The sequence below is a fragment of the Herpailurus yagouaroundi genome, unplaced genomic scaffold, assembly GCF_014898765.1.
Source record: "Herpailurus yagouaroundi ecotype Mexico unplaced genomic scaffold, PumYag 164, whole genome shotgun sequence".
In the NCBI taxonomy this organism is placed as follows: Eukaryota; Metazoa; Chordata; class Mammalia; order Carnivora; family Felidae; genus Herpailurus; species Herpailurus yagouaroundi.
Window position 1 is genome coordinate 45,664,944 of NW_024412405.1, and position 22,004 is coordinate 45,686,947.

The following is a 22,004-nucleotide window of genomic DNA, read 5'->3' on the forward strand; positions in this document are numbered from 1 at the left end:
TGTATCCATCCTGAGCAAGTTCTACACTTTAAGAGCATACACGATTATATTAGGCCTACCTTTATATAATCCAAAATAATACCTTTATCTTTTTTTTTAATGTTTGCTTTTTTTTTTTTTTTTGAGAGAGAGAGATAGAGAGAAGAGAGGGAAGAGACAGAGAGAGAAAGTGAGAGAGAAAGAGAATCTCAAGCAGGTTCCACACTGTCAGTGCAGAGTTGGCTCAGGGCTTGAACCCATGAACCATGAAATCATGACCCAAGCTGAAACCAAGAGTCAGACGTTTAACCGACTGAGCTACCTAGGCACCTTAATAATATCCTTATCTTAAAGTCAAGTGATCAGTGAACTTAACTGTATCTGCAGAGTTCCTTTTGTCTATAACATAACATATTTATAGACATGATACCAGGTATTGAAGACCATGCAGGCAAAATTTTGCTGGCTATAGGTAAGATCCTTTAGAGTTAAATAATATAAGGATTATTCAGAATATGTGTGTGTGTATATATATATATATGTATATATATACTCATATACACATACATAAATATATGTATACACATTATATATGAACATATATATACACATTATGTGTATATGGGTATATATATACATATATACATATATATTTGAGTAAAATTTTTTCAACATTCATATTACAATTATTAATTACAATTTGTGATATTTGCATTGGAAAATTTTTAAATTGATTTGAACAAAATAAAGTATTTTTTTTAATTTTAAACAATTTAAACAATATTTAAAATCTGCTATTGACATATTTTATTTCTAAATACTAGTCTAGTAGTTGATAGAAATTTGATAAAGTATCCAGATTTCAGCAAAATTTTGTCAGAAAGTTTATGATAATATTTGTGGATACTAAGGTGCTGAACCTAACAATATAATGTAAGTAGGTACATATGTAACTGGTTAACTTAGAAAAATTTTGAAAATATAGGACAGTATCTTGTTTTCAATCTTGTTTTGCTTAATATTTTAACCTAAGACATGAAGACATTTGCATCATTGGAATGTTAAACACAGAAAAGAATACCGATCACCCTACATGATCAAAACCAAAAGACTAAAAGCTAGAATGATGAGTTGATTTTAAATAAATGTAATGTGGGGGTGCCTGGGTGGCTCAGTCAGTTAAGCATCTGACTCTTGATTTTGGCTTAGGTCATGATCTCATGGTTTGTGGGTCAAGCCCCAAGTTAGGCTCTGTGCACTGAATCAATGCTTGGGAATCTCTATCTGCCTCTCTCTCTGTCCCTCCCCTGCTTGTGCTCTATCTTTCTGTCTCAAAATAAATAAACATGAAAAAAAAAAAGAAAAAAAAATCACATCTAAATAAATATAATGTGAGTAAATATCTGTCCTTGCACTTTGGTCCAAAATATTAACTATTAATTTTAAACTGAGAGGAACTTATCTAAACAAGTGCACATATGAAGATAATTTACAAGTGGTAGTTCACAATCAGTCAATACAAATGAATAATGCAATATGCTTCCGGTAAATCTAATGCAAGAAATACTTTATTAGTAGAAATATTGCATCTAAAAAGGAAATATGGAATTTTTCATTCTGCTTTGAATGTTGCCATAATTTATCTCGGTGTTAAAAAAGAAGTCTAAACAAAATGCAACAATAAAACATTCAAAAAATTCAAACTCAGAGGTCATTGTAGCTGTTTTTAAGCATTACTATGGCATTATGCTATAAATAATTGATTAAACTTTCCCTGATAATAATAATGATAATATAACAATAATAATAAAGCTAGTAGTACACAATATCATTTTTGTTTTACGGCAGAAGACAATGGAGAAGAAGGAAGACTCAGAAAAATTAATTTTCTTATCAAAATAGAAGTTTCAGAGACTTTCTTGTTAATCATGAAGCAGTTACTGGGCAATAAGGTGACCTTAATTTTATTCATGTCAGCTCTGAAGATGATCAGGATGAGATCCAAACAGTACCGTGCACAGTAATGGTTCCTATTGATTCCAGAGTAAGGAAGAAATTCAAATTGCTAATTAGAAGACTGTTGAAGCATTATTTGTATCTTAAAGATTTATTAAGTCTTAACCACCCCAAGAATAATTTTCTTTGTGACGTGGGCTTATTTGTTTTTGTTTTGTTTTTGTTTTTGTTTTTGTTTTCAATCCAAGAGATGAAATAGCTAGTGAAAAGGCTGACAGTATATGCTAGTGAAGTAACCTCACCAGACACTTGACTGACAGCCTTTATGTCCATCTTGGGCTATAGAGAATTCGCTGCTTCCCTTCCCTACCACCATCAGCCACTGTTCTGAAGGATTTCCTAATCAGCTGTAATTACTCAGAATTTTGTGCATGTTTGAGAGTAGAAGGTCAGATAAGGGCTCAAGAATTGTATGTAAAAATGGTAATTCCTTTTGTTTTCTTTTCTAATTTTTTTTAATATTTATTTATTTTTGAGAGACAAAGAGAGACAGAGAGAGCATGAGTGGGGGAGGGACAGAGAGAGAGGGAGACAGAGAACCTGAAGCAGACTCCAGGCTTTCAGCTGTTAGCACAGAGCCCGACGCAGGGCTCAGACTCACAAACCCCAGATCATGACCTGAGCCGACGTTGGATGCTTAACTGACTGAGCCACCCACGTGCCCCTCCTTTTCTTTTCTTTTTAAATGGAAGTGCGGTTGATATACAATGTTACATTAGTTTCAATTGTACGACACAGTGATTCAACAATTCTATACATCATACAACAAAAGAAAGAAATCTTACCATTTGTGACAACATGGATAGACCTAAAGGGTGTTATGCTAAGTGAAATAAAGCAGACAGAGATAGACAAAAAGCACATGATTTCACTTATATGTGGAATTGAGAAATGGTAAATCTTGATGAATAAGTGGAAGTTTACGCAAGGAAACAAAAGCTGATTTAGGCAAGAAAATTATTAATCTGAGGGAAGTAAAGACTTCTTTGATGTTACCAATGTGAAAGACTTGTGAAAAGGTCTGACTTTCAGGTTGGGATTAAGTTGGGAAGAGTTGACATTTTAACAATCCTGATCCTTCCAATCCATTAGGATGGAATAGCTTTCCATTAATTCGGATCTGCTTTGATTTTTTTCATCAGTGTCATATGAAGAAAACCCCTATTTTTTATAATTTTCTGGATAAAAATTCCATAAATATTTTGTTAGATCTAATAGCTAAGTATTTAATTGTTCTGAGAGCAACTGTAAATAATGTTTAATTTCAAATTCTAATTCTTCATTGCTACTGTACATGACAGCAATGGACTTGTCTATCTTGTTTTGCAGTTTATAATCTTATTGTAGTAACTTTTTAGTTTGAGGAATTTCTTGTTGGTTTTTGGGGGGGTTCTGCATGAAGAATTTTATCTCTTCCTTCCTAACCTGAATACCTTTTATTTCCTTTTTTTCTTATTGCACTATTGCAAATATAGTATGATGTTGAATAGCAGTGGTAAGAGACGAAATCCTTGCCATTTCCCCCCTCTTAGTAAACCATCCAGTTTCACAATTAAATACGTTAGCTGTGTATTTTATCTTTTTTAAAATCAAAGTCAGAATATTTCGCTCTATTCTTAGCTTGCTGAGAGTTTTTATCTTGGATTGTTGTTGAATATTATGAAATACTTTTTTTTCGTCTATTGATGTTATCACATGACTTTCCTTTCGTTTGTTGATATGGCAGATTACACTGATTCTCAAGTATTGAACCATCTTTATATACCTGGAATAAATCCCACTGGTCATGGTGTATACGATTGATATATATTGGTGGATTTTATTTACTAATACTTAGTTGAGGATTTTATAGCTTGTTCATGAAAGATACTGATGTGTTATTTTCCTTTCTTGTAATATGTTTATCTAATTTTGGTATCAGGATAATCCTGCCCTCTTTGAAAGACGTACGAAGTTTTCCTCTGTTTCTATTTTCTAGAAGTGATTGTTAGAATTTGGTATCATTTCTTCCTTAAATACTTGGCAGAATTCAAGAGTAAAACCACGGTGGTCCCTAGAAGTTCTGCTTCGCATGGTTATTAATTATTGATTTAATTTTTAATAGATATAGGTACATTAATAGCATCTATTTCTTCTAGGAGTATTGCTAGTTTGTCTCTTTCAATAATTGGTCCGTTTCATCTAAATTATCAAATTTGCGGGCATAATATTGTTTGTAATACTCTTTTATTATCCTTTTAATGTTCTGTTACAACATTGGTGATCCTCTATTTCATTTATGATAGTGGTAATTTGTTTCTTTTCCCGTGTTTTCTTGGTTAGCTTGGCTGGAAGCTTATTAAATTTATTAATCATTTCAAAGAACCATATGTTGGTTTTGTTTCTTTTTTCTTTTTTTTTAATTTTCAATATCATTGCTTTTTCCTTAATTTTTATTAGTTCCTCCCTTCTACCAGCTTTAGGTTTATCTTTATGGTGTTTCTATTGTCCCTTTAGGTAAAATATTTGTTTATTAGAACATTAACTTCTCACATCAATTTTAATTCTTTAAAATATTAATATTTCCTTAGGAAATTCTTAACTTATCTGCAAAAATTAATATAACGTTTTTGGTGAAACTGAAGGAATAAAAGTTGTCCCTAGAATGGACAACTTTTCTTGCTAATGCCTGTTGCGAGGTGGAGGGAATATCTTGCTCTTATAAAGGAAATGGAAATAAAGTTGAGCATGAGAATTACTTTAATATCATTATCAGTAACAAATGATCCCTAAATTCCATTCAGGGGAAATTTGTTAGTATAAAAGCAGAACTTAATTTTTAAAATTTTTACAATTTTCTTCTTTTAAATTACAAGTTATGTATAATTATCTCCATTTTTAAAGTGAGAGAGCAATGTTAGGGGGCTTATAAAAGTTGATAAAACTTTCTAACACCATAGATTTAGTAAATTAGGATTAAATTCTAAGTATTTCTATAGTAAAGCATGTATTCTCAACCACTCTGTCTTATGATGGACATAACCTCCAAGCAGAATGTTTTAGCTCATCATAAAGTTATTAGTGGAATTATTCAAGCATAAGATGTGCAACCAGTTGTCAGGGGTATTAAAGTGGAGAACATATTATCAAGTGTTCCATTTAACCATATAATATATGGTCACTTCTATTCCTGAGCAATCCTATGATATGAACATATGTATGCATATCCTAACAGAATCAGAGTTCATTTTCTACTATGTCTTTCATGTAATTTAAAGACCATAATGTAGACTGAATAATGGCCTCCTAAAGATATCCCCGTCCCAAACCCCAGAACCTGTGAATATGTTACCTTAATGGTGACATATTACACGTGAGATCAAGTTAAGGATCTTGAGATGGAGAGATTATCCTGGATTGTCTGGGTAAATGCAACATAATTACAACCTTCCCTACAAAAGAGAAACAGGAGTATCAGAGGCAGAAGTTTTGCATAATAGGAAGGAAGGGTCGCAGGCCAATTCAGACAGTCTATCCAAATGCTCCAAAGGGGAAGGAAACAGTTTATCCCCGGAGGCCTCCAGAAGGCATGCAGCTCTGTTGTCTCACTGGTTTCAGACTTCTGACCTCCAGAACTATAACACAAAACGTTTTGTGTCCTTCATGCCACTAAATTCATGGTAAGTTTTTACATCAACAACAGTAACCTAATGTACAAGTCCAGGTGGGAGACAACTTCCTTTGCCAAAATCTTGGATGATGCACAGGATTAATACCATTTATAGACCAAATGTATACAGAATAAATGGTGAAATGCAGTGATGTGCATTATGAATTGAAGATGACTGAACTTTTCTTGATGCTAATTTTCTTACCCCTGCAACTACAGAAATTACTACCATATCTACCAGGAGCTTAAAATCTTCTTCTGGAGAAATGTGAAAGGCAGTGTAGAGTTGGGGACAGAGAGAGATATGAGACAGAGATGCACAGACAGAAAGAGACAGAGACAGAGGGTCTGTGTTTTTTATTCTCAATTAGTAAGCTGTTCCTATGAATAATTGTAGTATTTGACTCTTCCTCCTCCATCTTCAGCATTTTTATACCACCTTCCCACTCTATTAGAAACAGAAGGCCAAGACCTAATGGAGGTCTCAGAGTAAATGATGCATTCTCACTTAATTCAAGTAATTGGTTACCATTGCTTAAATTGCAGATCTCTGAATTCTTACACTTTGCAATGTTAAATGAGCTTGAACAGCAGATGGCTAACTTTTTTTCTTAATACCAAGTAGTTTGAACTACAAAAACTGGTAAAAGGCAAATATAAAATCTGAATATAATAAAAAATCAGGTATCTTTACTAGCAGAATATTTTCAGATCAAGAGCACTCAAAAAATAAGGTGTTTTGGGTGCCTTAAAATATTAACTGAATGACTGGAAGAGTTAGTTTATTTTTTTTTATTTGATTGAATAGAAAAGCTTCCTGAATAATTCCATCCTCTCACTAACTTATCTACTCAGTAAACACAATAATCAAAATTACATACCAGTCAAAACTGTGTGTCTGTTCTAGATACCACAGATATAAAGATAAAAAAGGACATCGCCCTTACTTAAGTATCTTACATCTAGGACATCTGGGTGGCTAGTTGGTTGAGCATCAGACTCTTGACTTTGGCTCAGGTCATGATCTCACAGTTTGCAGGACTGAGCCCCACAATGGACTCCACGGTGACAGCATGGAGCCTGCTTGGCATTCTCCCCTTCCCGCTCTCTCTACCCCTCCCTTCTCTCTCTCTCTTTGTGTCTCTCTCTCAGAAATAAATAAGTAAACTTAAAAAAAGAGAAAAGAATCTTACCACCAAGTGGGGACGACCAACAAAGTAAAACAGGACTAGTGTAACTACAGAGCTGAACATTTAATTACTCTTTAATCTGACATTTGGGAGAAGGAAGAAAGTGGATCTCAGATAGAGATAACTGAATTTATAGTAAAGTTTTCTAACTTTACAACACCAATATTACCCTTACTTCATAAATAATAGTAGTGATACTATTAAGATATTACAATATGTGAGAACAAAACTATAATTTAGCTCTATACTAAATACCTGGTTTTGATACAATATGCAAAAAAGCTTAATCAGTATAACATTTATGATTAAAAAGCCTTTAAACTTACGCAATATTCCAATCACACCATTTGTACTTATTGAACAAATTCCACAATTCTCAATTTGCACGGCTGAGATTAGATGCAGGCTACTCTTATAACATCTCATTGCTATTAAAAAAAAAAAAAAAAAAAACCCTAAGGTTTTCTCATCTGTCAGATTCTTCCGAACTTCACAAATTCTCATGGGGCTTTACTTTCTTATTTTGTTGAGGGTTCCAGAATAAGAGCTGCAGAAAATAGAGGAAAAAATAGAAAGCTCCATCCACTTGTGGGAGGGTAAGTGTGAGATACCACCCTCTCTTTTTTTGGTAATTAGGTTTTGTATGAAATAGGCTCTTAGTTTGGTCATGAGGAAAATGGTGATAAGGAACAGGAATGTGGGATGGGGTCAAGGCCACGCCAGAGATCAGCTCATTGTTCCCAGTTCACAGAAACAGATGAGCCAATGGTAATAAGGCCTGGGAAAGTTCCCCCTGGACACTTGAACTTATCAAGGGAAATTGACAGTTTAAGAAAATTCAGAAGAGTAAAGTTTAATAAGATAAGCAAGTATTATGGACAAAGCCTGCATTTTTTATTATGGAAAGTTGTGTAAGACCTTACCTCTTCACACATTCTCAACCAGAAAGTATTTATGAAATAATTTCAAGCTGATACTTTCAAACATAGGAATAGTTACAACTACTTGAGATCAAACAATATCTCTGTTCATTTTAGTTTTTCGGCGGTTAACTAGACAGCTAGAGAAAACTTTTCCTAGTTAATCAAAATTATTAAAAAATTAATATTACATTAATCATAACATTAGCTAATTAAAAAACATGGAAAGCCTTTGCATTTTGAAAGTACATTTGTATAAGATAAATATCAGCATTCTAAGAAACTATGTTACATTTTGTTATACAACATCTAAGTGAATATCAGTGGCGACCTCAACTGCATTAATAACATTTCGTTTTTTGTTTTTTTTTTAACATATGTTAAACCTATTCTTCAGTTCCTGATATCCTGATTCCGGAAGTGTACCGCATTACGGACTGAGAAATGAGAGGAATGTCTGTGCTAACAGAGTGTTTCCCTTGCCCTTGTACTTTCCCCAGTCTGCTATCAGGATCATCAAATGATCTTATCCCTAAAACACACGTAAGAACTAGTTTAGAGGCTTTCTGACATGAGTGAGTGTAGCCTGCAACTGTGAGCCTCCAAGTTTTGAAGAGTTTGATAGTCACCTTCAACAGGAGTTAAGAATGCTGGCTTTAGAATAAACTCACTCAGGAAGTCATCTCACAGTTGTAAAGCACCCCCAAAAGAGACCATAGATCTAAAAACACAGAACCAGAACCAGCCAATTTTCTTCTGGCAGTAGCTTTGACATTAGAGCCATCATGTAAATACATCTGGTGCTGACTTTGACATATGTTGAGTGTTCTTTGTAGGTCAACCAAAAACAAACAAAAACCCAACAGACAAAAAAACCCAAAGGATTATTTAACATTACAGTGAATTTCATTAGTTTCCATTTAAAAATAACATTTGGGGGGCACCTGGGTGGCTCAGTCAGTTAGCATCCGACTTTAGCTCAGGTCATGATCTCGCAGTTCATGAGTTTGAGCCCGAGCCCCGTGATGCACTCTTTGCTGACAGCTCAGAGCCTGAAGCCTTCTTTGGATCCTGTGTCTCCCTCTCTCTCTCTGCTCTTCCCCCACTCATTTTCTCTCTCTCTCTCTCTCTCTCTCTCTCTCTCTCTCTCTCAATTAAATTTAAAACAAATATTAACAAAATAAAAAAAAATAATTTTTGTACATGAATATCACCTGCAAAGATTCATTTTAATTTCATTTATCTTCTCTTCTTCCTTCTTGACTTAATGTGACAAAATTCTCGTTGCACTGTCCCCAAGGAGTTGTATTTACAAAGAAAGCAATGTGAATCATGCCACCACAGAGCTATGGAGCTCCACAGGCTTGGTCTCCTATTTAATATGTGCTCTTTGGACAGGGGCGAAATTAAATACAATGGAAAAATGGGAGAAAGGAAGGAATTGGATAGCATTCTTTATTATCCACAATATAAATGATAACATACTTGAAATGTTCACATATTGATTGCATGAAACAGTTTAATCTTTTCAACAACTTTAAGAGATAAATACTGTTATCATTCTACAAAGAGAATGAGGCACTGAATCTCAGAAAGGCTAAGTAATACCCAAGGTAGCACAGCTAGTTAGTAAAAGAAACAAAATCTTTATATGATTAATCTCAAACACCCTATGGTTCCTACCAAATGAAGCTGACCAATACCTTTCTGTCAAATTTAATTGACCCTGACCATGACCATGAATCTTCTTCCAAAAAAATTAGGTAATTTTCTTCTGACATATGCTTTGGGATTTTGCACAATCTCTACGTGTTTGTTCCACTTCCATGCATAATCCTCCAGAGAATAAAACGAAACATTTTTTAGAAATTATTTTATTCAATTATTTACCATGTAAACAGCTGCCATTTTATTAAACTAGAATAAAAATGAAGATGAATGATTTGGTTCTGTTTCGTTTTAGCAAATAGAGGCATTGTTGCTGGTATTCTCTAATCATTACTAAACTTCAGTTTTGGCTTGTTACAACAAAGGCTATTTTATTCTTCTAATTCAATTGGCATTATTCCTGATTAAAACCATTTTAATAAGTTATACTAAGCATTTGAAGTATTGTCTCGAGTGTAAATTATTCTTTTCTATGTAAAGCCATTAATTACTGAGGTTTTTCAGTATGTTATTCAATAGAAACACTATTTTCAATAAATATTAACTTAGCCCTCTTCATTAAAAATTAAATGGTTATTTTCAGGGGACTACTGCTACCAAGGAGATTAAAATTTCCTGAAATATTGCCATAACCTCATACTACTGAACCACTACCTTCACAGTGCATTTAATGTGCCCACTTGGCTCCTCCTTTGTGAGGATCATAGGGGCCACACTTTCCAGTAATTTTCTCCTCATGCTACTGATTTTTGTACTTTATCCATGCCAGTTAAAATTCTATCTCACTTTGAAATTCACCTTGTCAGCTTCTGTACATTAAAACTTAAAGAAAGTCATTAGAAACTGATATCATTTTGGTGTTCCTTGTCATCCTACCGTATGTTCAGTGTTTCTTTGATTTTCTTCCCCAAGCCTCAAACACCTCAATGCTCCAGATCCTTTACTGTCAACAGAGGTCTTCATCTAATGCTATTCTGAGGACAATTTGCCTACCATGTGAAAACAACTGAACTTACAACATTCCTACTCACTTTGACTTTGTTATGAACAAAACAGAAATCTATGAAAAGAAAAAGTTCTGTATTCTGTTCCTAAACCCTTTTCTTAAAGGGATGCTGTTCAGTGTGCCAAATATAATGTGTATAACTGCAGTTTTGATTCTTTTACCCTGACCCAGAGATGTGGTTCAATGATCTTCCTCATTTCTTGCATTATTGCTTTATTAATTGCCCTTCTTTGCTTTAAAAAACATTCTTTTTTTAAGCATATTTATTTTTCAGGCATCTCTATCCCCACTGTGGTGTTCAAATTCATGACCCCAAGATCAAGAGTTGCATGCTCTTCCAAATGAGCCAACGAGGTGCCCCTGAGAAAATGTTCTTGCATGTAGTAACTGAGAACATCTATTCAAAGATTCAGGGTTTTGCTTCAGTAAACCACCTCTCTGTCAGTGGCCATTTGACCTCTTCTACCTCACCACCGGATTTTACCACCTCTGATAGAATCATGGACCCAGGATCAGAAATGGCCAGGCTTCCTAGAGTCCAGTCTGGAAACTTTACCAAAAGGCAACAAGTTTGGTGTTTTTTTTAAAAATTTCTGCTAGAGAACGGACTTTCTAATAAAGCACCGGGTTTCTTTCAGTATATCCCTAAGGACTGTTCTCCTTTTACTATAAGGATTTACATACATTATCTTATGATATATTCCCATTTGTTGAAGTGCTATAGCAGTAGGGAATAACTCAACTGTGTTCTGAGTTGCCTCACATTCTTTCTTCTGAAACCTAACGACAGATAAAGTTCTGTGTTTCTATTTCTTGTCTTCCCATATAATCTCCTGTAGTGAATCCACCCACCCATTCTTAAGATAGTCTGATATTTCTCCAGAGCTTCATATCGCATTGCTAACTTCTTAATCACATTCCCATATGAATATTCCACCAGCCCACCAACTCATAAGAGTGAAAAACAGAACTCATCATTAACCCTCTTCACCTCAAATTCCAATCCTAACCCTTTAAATTTCTTTTTGGTATATGAGTAGTCATTCGTTTTCCTTTTCTCTTACATTTTATTTTCAATCAGCTTAGAAGTGTTGATGATTGTCTAATCTACTAATTTCTTTTTTAGTCACATAAGGGCAAGAAAGAGTGAAGTGGTCCCCACCAGCTGGGAGCTGACCCAGCACTGTCAACTGGTCTTTGCGTTGCTAGGAGCCAGCCCCGCCCTCCCAGATAGGCCATGGTTTGCTCCTGCTGAGCCTAGTAATTTTATAGAGCAGGAGTAATTGTGACTGTCACGGAACAAAACAGAAACGAGTCCACTCCATCATCATGTCTATACTCTGAGAAACAAAAACATAAACATTGTGCAAACCACAAAAATGACTACGCACTCTCATTCCCTCTCCCCCCATTTCCTAGCTCATAGGAGAGACTTCTTTCCTAATTGCTTCATTCCTCCACCTTCTAGATAGGAATTATTAGAATACTGTTATAGGTTGAATTATGGCCCGAAAGATATGTTGAAGTCCTCTCCTCTGGTTCCTTAGAAAGTGATCTTAGCTGCAAATAGCGTCATCACAGGCATAATTAGTTCATAAAAGATGAAGTCATCCTGGAAAAGGCTGGGCTCTTAATCCAACATGACTGATATCTTTGTTGAAAGAGAGAAGTGCTGTGTTAGGACTATGTGGTGGCAGAGGCAGAGACTGGAGTGACAGGGAGTGCCAAGGATTGAAAGTCACCACCAGAAGCTAAAGGCCTTGTTGACAGCTTGGTTTTCAACTTCCGGCCTCCAGAACCATGAAAGAGTATACTTATGTTGTTTTGAAGCCCCCAGTTTGTTTTACTTTGTTCCAGTAGCTCTAGGAAACTAATACAGAGAGAGATCCTAGAATTACCCTGGCCCCTAACAACACTGAATCCATACTTGAACACTTCCCCCAATCACATTACGTAAGGCCAAATCCTATAGCCTTTCTTAATTTTCTCTTAGTGAAATGCTGCATGACTCCACACTAACTAAATACATTCCCCCTGCTGCAAGAAAGTCAATAAACCTAACTTTGTTCAGGTACCTGATGGTCTCTAACTGAAGCGCAGGGAAATCTCCCTCCTCATTCATATTTTTTACCATACAAATAAAAAGTTGTAACAGGCTTCTCACTATCGTTTTGTCTTAAGTTTTGACTATATTAATTTCTGTTCTACTACTTAATATACCACTTAATCTTTCTAAGTATATTCTGAGAGGTTTTAGTGATGTCCAATGACCTATGACTCATGGATTAGTGTAATCTCTTCTAATTAGTGTTGGCCTGTGACCTGCTTGAATCAACAGGTTATGGCAGAAGTCATGCCCTGTTAGTTCCCAGGTTAAGATTTAGGAAGGTTTGACATCTTCCAATTTTGCACTCTGAGGGAAATCAGCTACCAGGTATGAAGTCTGAATACCCTGAAGTCTTCATTTTATGGGCAAGAAGTTTAAATGAAGGCTCACACTCCATGCTACTAAACATTTAAAAATTATTAATCAAGCTAAAAAAAATCATTAAAAAATGTCTGCCCTTCCTCATGTAGACATACAGCTTATTCATGACTCGGTAGGCCAGTTTTGAATATTCAAATACTCAGAATCCTTGGGTTTCTGTGCTGGGATGGAATGATTGGGGACAGTCAGGCCTAGGCTGCTGGTCCCCTATTCCTCTGGCCCCATGCACTTGGTCATCTCTTGTCTTCTTTTCCAGTCTGTTCTGCACTACAAAGGGCCTTACACATATATCCATGGCCCAGCCCTATCCCTACAAGAGTTGCCTTTGAGCCAAAGACTCTCAACATAGCAGGCCCTCAGGAGGGCAGAAGCAAGGGTAAGTCCTATGCAGGCCTTGAATTAGGCTCAGGATGATTTAACTGGGAAATTCAATGCTCCAGTTAGCTCTGCTTGCTTGGGGCTGCAGGAAGAGGGGCAGGATCTGAACTGAGGTTTGCTTTGGCCAGAAGTGCCTCATCATATGGGGTAGTGTAAGACTGGAAGAAGACAAGAGCATGACTTCATAAACTGTAGGCCACACAGCAAGATTCTCATACTGGGTCTACAGTTAGTACTGAGTACTGCTTTCAAACCTTATGAATTGTGTCTCATATCATACCATGATAGAAGCCATTATTTTAGTGATTATGAATGAAATTTCTTCTGTATAACAGAATATAAGACTAATCCTAGATCTATTTTTTTTATTTTTTTTTAATGTTTGTATTTATTTTTGAGAGAGAGAGAGAGAGAGACAGAGCATGAGCAGGGGAGGGGCAGAGAGAGAGGGAGACACAGAATCTGAAGCAGGCTCCAGGCTCTGAGCTGTCAGCACAGGGCCCGATGTGGGGCTCAAACTCACGGACTGTGAGATCATGACCTGAGCTGAAGTCAGACACCCAACCGACTGAGCCACCCAGGCACCCTTAATCCTAGATCTAAATGTGGTAAGTGATACTTACCACATTTTTAATATGCCCTATTTATAGTCTCTATGCCAGCACACGGACTTACCTTTACAGCCCATATGTCTAATCGCTTCTCGGCCTTTTGGCTAAGATCAAGTGTATAGCCCATATGTCTTCAGGATAAGAGGATGCATGTTTTAAAGCTGAATCAGAGAAAAAATATATGAAATAATTTACATTTAAATAAAGAAAAATTATCAATCTTATGTATTGTAAAGCACCTTCTCAGTGAGTTACTAAAGTACCCTATAATGTTTGCATTTGAAATAATTTCTTGATTAGATACCCCCACTATTTCTTACAATTTTAACATTTCAATAATAGTCAAAAGTTAGTGTGCATTCAGAGAATGCATCTGAGGTATTTTTAAGTCATTTGCAATATTAACAATATAAAAGACTATATGTTAAAAGTATTAACAATGTCTTTGAGCAATGCAAAAAATGATACTGTGTCAGGTATTTTTCAAGATATATACATTCAGTAAGAGACTGCTTAAAGCATAGGATCCATAATCACATCTTTATTCATATGTTACCATATTAGAAATCTTACCTCAAAATTATATGTTGTCAAGCATGGTAAACAGCATGTCACTTGTGGTTCTGCAAGGCATCCTTACTTTTGGGGGTCAGTTTGTATCCAGGAGTTATGGAGAGAATTCGCACTAAAAACTACTTTCAGCTCTAATTTCATATACTAATTTAAATAGCATGCCCATTAGCTGTAAGGAGATAGCTAGAGATACTAGAAACTTGTTTAAAGTGTGTATTTTCATTAGCTTCACACTTTGAAAGTTTTTCCTATGTTTTAATTCGATGTTTGGATGTCCACTTTCAATATCTCCTCATCGTCATTTCCTTCACAGATACATGAAGAAAATCATCAGTTGCTGGGGAGAAGTTCAATTCAGAGACTGACATATTGGCCTATTGGTCCTATTAAAAAATCCTAATCATTACATTTGGCTGTGATTCCTACCCTACTCAAGCTACAGAACATGTAGGGGTGGGGCACCTGGGTGGCTCAGTCAGTTAAGCCTCCGACTTTGGCTCAGGTCATGATCTCACCCTTCGTAGGTTCGAGCCCCACATCGGGCTCTGTGCTGACAGCTCGGAGCCTGGAGCCTGCCTCAGATTCTGTCTCCCTCTCTCTCTGCCTCTCCCCCGCTTGTGCTCTGTCTCTCAAAAATGAGTAAATGTAAGATGGAGAGGGAAGATGGCGGCGTAGGAGGACGCTGGGCTCACCGCGCGTCCTGCTGATCACTTAGATTCCACCTACACCTGCCTAAATAACCCAGAAAACCGCCAGAAGACTAGCAGAATGGGGTCTCCGGAGCCAAGCACAGGTGAGAGGCCCACGGAAGATGGTAGGAAGGGCGGCTGGCGAGGCGGTGTGCGCTCCACGGACTGGCGGGAGGGAGCCGGGGCGGAGGGGTGGCCCACCCGCCAAGCAGAGAACCCGAGTCTGGCTTGCAAAAAGCGGAGGGGCCTGACGGACTGTGTTCTGACAGCAAGCGCGACTTAGCGGCTGGGAGGTCATAAGTTAACAGCTCTGCTCAAAAAGCGGGAAGGCTGGAGGACAAAGGGAAGGAGAGCTGCTGAGCCCCCGGACGACAGAGCTCAGTTTGGTGGGGAACAAAGGCGCTCGCCAGCGCCATCTCCCCCGCCCATCCCCCAGCCAAAATCCCAAAGAGAACCATTTCCTGCCAGGGAACTTGCTCTCTCCAAGCAAACACCCAACTCTGCGCTTCTGCGGAGCCAAACCTCCGGCAGCGGATCTGACTCCCTCCTGCTGCCACAGGGCCCATCCTGAAGTGGATCACCTAAGGAGAAGCGAGCTAAGCCTGCCCCTCCTGCCCCTGTGCACCTTGCCTACCCACCCCAGCTAAGACGCCAGATCCCCAGCATCACAAGCCTGGCAGTGGGCAAGTAGCCCAGACAGGCCACCCCACCCCACAGTGAATCCCGCCCCTAGGAGAGGGGAAGAGAAGGCACGCACCAGTCTGACTGTGGACACAGCGGTGGGCTGGGGGCAGACATCAGGTCTGACTGCGGCTCCGCCCACCAACTCCAGTTATACACCACAGCACAGGGGAAGTGCCCTGCAGGTCCTCACCACGCCAGGGACTATCCAAAATGACCAAGTGGAAGAATTCCCCTCAGAAGAATCTCCAGGAAATAACAACAGCTAATGAGCTGATCAAAAAGGATTTAAATAATATAACAGAAAGTGAATTTAGAATAATAGTCATAAAATTAATCGCTGGGCTTGAAAACAGTATAGCTGACAGCAGAGAATCTCTTGCTACAGAGATCAAGGGACTAAGAAACAGTCACGAGGAGCTGAAAAACGCTTTAAACGAAATGCATAACAAAATGGAAACCACCACGGCTCGGATTGAAGAGGCAGAGGAGAGAATAGGTGAACTAGAAGATAAAGTTATGGAAAAAGAGGAAGCTGAGAAAAAGAGAGATAAAAAAATCCAGGAGTATGAGGGGAAAATTAGAGAACTAAGTGATACACTAAAAAGAAATAATATACGCATCATTGGTATCCCAGAGGAGGAAGAGAGAGGGAAAGGTGCTGAAGGGGTACTTGAAGAAATCATAGCTGAGAACTTCCCTGAAGTGGGGAAGGAAAAAGGCATGGAAATCCAAGAGGCACAGAGAACTCCCTTCAGACGTAACTTGAATCGATCTTCTGCACGACATATCATAGTGAAACTGGCAAAATACAAGGATAAAGAGAAAATTCTGAAAGCAGCAAGGGGTAAACGTGCCCTCACATATAAAGGGAGACCTATAAGACTCGTGACTGATCTCTCTTTTGAAACTTGGCAGGCCAGAAAGAATTGGCACGAGATTTTCAGTGTGCTAGACAGAAAAAATATGCAGCCGAGAATCCTTTATCCAGCAAGCCTGTCATTTAGAATAGAAGGAGAGATAAAGGTCTTCCCAAACAAACAAAAACTGAAGGAATTTGTCACCACTAAACCAGCCCTACAAGAGATCCTAAGGGGGACCCTGTGAGACAAAGTACCAGAGACATCACTACAAGCATAAAACATACAGACATCACAATGACTCTAAACCCATATCTTTCTATAATAACACTGAATGTAAATGGATTAAATGCGCCAACCAAAAGGCATAGGGTATCAGAATGGATAAAAAAACAAGACCCATCTATTTGCTGTCTACAAGAGACTCATTTTAGACCTGAGGACACCTTTAGATTGAGAGTGAGGGGATGGAGAACTATTTATCATGCTACTGGAACCAAAAGAAAGCTGGAGTAGCCATACTTATATCAGACAAACTAGACTTTAAATTAAAGGCTGTAACAAGAGATGAAGAAGGACATTATATAATAGTGACAGGGTCTATCCATCAAGAAGAGCTAACAATTATAAATGTCTATGCGCCGAATACCGGAGCGCCCAAATATATAAAACAATTACTCACAAACATAAGCAACCTTATTGAGAAGAATGTGGTAATTGCAGGGGACTTTAACACCCCACTTACAGAAATGGATAGATCATCTAGACACACGGTCAATAAAGAAACAAGGGCCCTGAATGACACATTGGATCAGATGGACTTGACAGATATATTTAGAACTCTGCATCCCAAAGCAAGAGAATATACTTTCTTCTCGAGTGCACATGGAACATTCTCCAAGATAGATCATATACTGGGTCACAAAACAGCCCTTCATAAGTTTACAAGAATTGAAATCATACCATGCATACTTTCAGACCACAATGCTATGAAGCTTGAAATCAACCACAGAAAAAAGTCTGGAAAACCTCCAAAAGCATGGAGGTTAAAGAACACCCTACTAACGAATGAGTGGGTCAACCAGGCAATTAGAGAAGAAATTAAAAAATATATGGAAACAAACGAAAATGAAAATACAACAATCCAAACGCTTTGGGACGCAGCGAAGGCAGTCCTGAGAGGAAAATACATTGCAATCCAGGCCTATCTCAAGAAACAAGAAAAATCCCAAATACAAAATCTAACAGCACACCTAAAGGAACTAGAAGCAGAACAGCAAAGGCAGCCTAAACCCAGCAGAAGAAGAGAAATAATAAAGATCAGAGCAGAAATAAACAATAGAGAATCTAAAAAAACTGTAGAGCAGATCAACGAAACCAAGAGTTGGTTTTTTGAAAAAATAAACAAAATTGACAAACCTCTAGCCAGGCTTCTCAAAAAGAAAAGGGAGATGACCCAAATAGATAAAATCATGAATGAAAATGGAATGATTACAACCAATCCCTCAGAGATACAAACAATTATCAGGGAATACTATGAAAAATTATATGGCAACAAATTGGACAGCCTGGAAGAAATGGACAAATTCCTGAACACCCACACTCTTCCAAAACTCAATCAGGAGGAAATAGAAAGCTTGAACAGATCCATAACCAGTGAAGAAATTGAATCGGTTATCAAAAATCTCCCAACAAATAAGAGTCCAGGACCAGATGGCTTCCCAGGGGAGTTCTACCAGACGTTTAAAGCAGAGATAATACCTATCCTTCTCAAGCTATTCCAAGAATTGGAAAGGGAAGGAAAACTTCCAGACTCATTCTATGAAGCCAGTATTACTTTGATTCCTAAACCAGACAGAGACCCAGTAAAAAAAGAGAATTACAGGCCAATATCCCTGATGAATATGGATGCCAAAATTCTCAATAAGATACTAGCAAATCGAATTCAACGGCATATAAAAAGAATTATTCACCATGATCAAGTGGGATTCATTCCTGGGATGCAGGGCTGGTTCAACATTCGCAAATCAATCAATGTGATACATCGCATTAACAAAAAAAAAGAGAAGAACCATATGATCCTGTCAATCGATGCAGAAAAGGCCTTTGACAAAATCCAGCACCCTTTCTTAATAAAAACTCTTGAGAAAGTCGGGATAGAAGGAACATACTTAAAGATCATAAAAGCCATTTATGAAAAGCCCACAGCTAACATCATCCTCAACGGGGAAAAACTGAGAGCTTTTTCCCTGAGATCAGGAACACGACAGGGATGCCCACTCTCACCGCTGTTGTTTAACATAGTGCTGGAAGTTCTAGCATCAGCAATCAGACAACAAAAGGAAATCAAAGGCATCAAAATTGGCAAAGATGAAGTCAAGCTTTCACTTTTTGCAGATGACATGATATTATACATGGAAAATCTGAAAGACTCCACCAAAAGTCTGCTAGAACTGATACATGAATTCAGCAAAGTTGCAGGATACAAAATCAATGTACAGAAATCAGTTGCATTCTTATACACTAACAATGAAGCAACAGAAAGACAAAGAAAGAAACTGATCCCATTCACAATTGCACCAAGAAGCATAAAATACCTAGGAATAAATCTAACCAAAGATGTAAAGGATCTGTATGCTGAAAACTATAGAAAGCTTATGAAGGTAATTGAAGAAGATTTAAAGAAATGGAAAGACATTCCCTGCTCATGGATTGGAAGAATAAATATTGTCAAAATGTCAATACTACCCAAAGCTATCTACACATTCAATGCAATCCCAATCAAAATTGCACCAGCATTCTTCTCGAAACTAGAACAAGCAATCCTAAAATTCATATGGAACCACAAAAGGCCCCGAATAGCCAAAGTAATTTTGAAGAAGAAGACCAAAGCAGGAGGCATCACAATCCCAGACTTTAGCCTCTACTACAAAGCTGTCATCATCAAGACAGCATGGTATTGGCACAAAAACAGACACATAGACCAATGGAATAGAATAGAAACCCCAGAACTAGACCCACAAACGTATGGCCAACTCATCTTTGACAAAGCAGGAAAGAACATCCAATGGAAAAAAGACAGTCTCTTTAACAAATGGTGCTGGGAGAACTGGACAGCAACATGCAGAAGGTTGAAACTAGACCACTTTCTCACACCATTCACAAAAATAAACTCAAAATGGATAAAGGACCTGAATGTGAGACAGGAAACCATCAAAACCTTAGAGGAGAAAGCAGGAAAAGACCTCTCTGACCTCAGCCGTAGCAATCTCTTACTCGACACATCCCCAAAGGCAAGGGAATTAAAAGCAAAAGTGAATTACTGGGACCTTATGAAGATAAAAAGCTTCTGCACAGCAAAGGAAACAACCAACAAAACGAAAAGGCAACCAACGGAATGGGAAAAGATATTTGCAAATGACATATCGGACAAAGGGCTAGTATCCAAAATCTATAAAGAGCTCACCAAACTCCACACCCGAAAAGCAAATAACCCAGTGAAGAAATGGGCAGAAAACATGAATAGACACTTCTCTAAAGAAGACATCCGGATGGCCAACAGGCACATGAAAAGATGTTCAGCGTCGCTCCTTATCAGGGAAATACAAATCAAAACCACACTCAGGTATCACCTCACGCCAGTCAGAGTGGCCAAAATGAACAAATCAGGAGACTATAGATGCTGGCGAGGATGTGGAGAAACGGGAACCCTCTTGCACTGTTGGTGGGAATGCAAATTGGTGCAGCCGCTCTGGAAAGCAGTGTGGAGGTTCCTCAGAAAATTAAAAACAGACCTACCCTATGACCCAGCAATAGCACTGCTAGGAATTTATCCAAGGGACACAGGAGTACTGATGCATAGGGGCACTTGTACCCCAATGTTCATAGCAGCACTCTCAACAATAGCCAAATTATGGAAAGAGCCTAAATGTCCATCAACTGATGAATGGATAAAGAAATTGTGGTTTATATACACAATGGAATACTACGTGGCAATGAGAGAAAATGAAATATGGCCTTTTGTAGCAACGTGGATGGAACTGGAGAGTGTGATGCTAAGTGAAATAAGCCATACAGAGAAAGACAGATACCATATGGTTTCAGTCTTATGTGGATCCTGAGAAACTTAACAGGAACCCATGGCGGAGGGGAAGGAAAAAAAAAAAAAAGAGGTTAGAGTGGGAGAGAGCCAAAGCATAAGAGACTGTTGAGAACTGAGAGCAAACTGAGGGTTGATGGGGGGTGGGAGGGAGGAGAGGGTGGGTGATGGGTATTGAGGAGGGCACCTTTTGGGATGAGCACTGGGTGTTGTATGGAAACCAATTTGACAATAAATTTCATATATAAATAAAAAAAATGAGTAAATGTAAAAAAAAAAAAGAACATGTAGGGGTAAACACTGGCTGGAAGAAACTAGAATAATACTAATGTATTGTTATTATTTTTTATATCATGAGAAAATGTTTGTAGTTTTATCCCCTAATTCAGACATTCTTGAAAACACATGTTCCATTAACCATGAGAGCATTCCAAATTTGAAAACAAAACAAAACAAAACAAATTGTGATGCATCTATTTCTTCAAACAGATATCAAAGAAGGTAGAAGTGGTCATGATATTTTAACTAGTGATTTTCACTATTCTCTTTATTAACACTGACTACGAAATCAAAGGAATATTTTTGACTGACAATTATTTTTTTGAAAAGTGCAGTTTGGGGGTTGATATTCAGATGCAAAATATTTTACATTTAGATTAAGATTTACCACACATAGTGGTAGGTGTCAACACGGACCAAGAATTATTAGGAATTAAAGAAAACATCCCTGTCCCTGTAGCATACATCCTCATTGATGAACTGGACAAAAAGTCATTCCATACTTTTCCTTCCCGTGTTAAAACACATTTGCAAAAGATGGCATATTCCCTCCATACTATTGTGTTTGTCCCATTGGAAGCTAAAATACCAGACAGCCCAAACTCTTGATAGTAATTGCTCTTGTACATTACATGTCACTGTTTTGAATAGTCAAGCAGTAAATTGGTAAGGCTATTTTCCAGAACCTCATTTTTCCCCTGAATATATTACGTGTTATTAACTTTGTGGGAGGCTTAGAAGCTTCTTAGCAATTACCTTAATCTTATATTTCAAATTTGTGAAATGTACGTCAGAATAATTGTTTCATTCCTTCTTTCCCTGGGACCAACAGATGACCTGCAGACTAATTGATGGTGTCTTCAGGATCACATTTTTCAAAACATTGCCTTGACCTGAAGGAGTAAACATGAAATGGTA